The sequence below is a fragment of the Fulmarus glacialis genome, unplaced genomic scaffold (genome assembly GCF_000690835.1).
Source record: "Fulmarus glacialis isolate BGI_N327 unplaced genomic scaffold, ASM69083v1 scaffold21112, whole genome shotgun sequence".
NCBI classification, from domain to species: Eukaryota; Metazoa; Chordata; class Aves; order Procellariiformes; family Procellariidae; genus Fulmarus; species Fulmarus glacialis.
The window spans coordinates 1-583 of NW_009198711.1; positions in this window are offsets into that span (position 1 = coordinate 1).

Below are 583 nucleotides of genomic sequence, written 5' to 3' on the forward strand. Positions count from 1 at the left end.
CGGGGGTCCCCGCTCCCCTTCCCCAGCCCCCGCAGGGGGGGTGTGATCCAGGCGCTGGGAGCCCTTCCCGCCGTCGCTTGCTCGAAACCCCCATTTCTCCCCTCCTCCGTTGGAGGAAGGGTCTCACGTCGTCCTCTGCTTCGAGCCCCAGCCGCCCCCCGCCTCTGCTGGCTTTGGGGAGGGGGGCTTAGCGCCAGCGGCCCGCCCCTGCCTCGGAGGATGCCGAAACGGTTGTGGATGGCCGTGTAGAGGTATTAAAAATAACCCAGCGAGAGACCTCTCTTGGCTGCGCTACACGGCGGTCTCGCCGACTGTTGGGTCTCTTTGGGGTCTGTTTTTAAGGTGCTGTAGTGTCAGCTCTTAAGACTGAGCCTGTAAGGCAAAACGCGTCCTTTGGCTGTGGCTTTCAGGGGCCAAAGGCTTTAGGGTTCTCGGAGACTTTGCTTTCACTGGCTTTCTCCTCTACGGGATTAACCTCTGTGCTCGGAAACGTGGGGTCATTTACGCAGGGAGTTGGCCAGGAACGGTGTCTCGGACCTGACTGATGTGGCGGGGGGGGGACAAGGAAGGGCCGCGCTTTGCA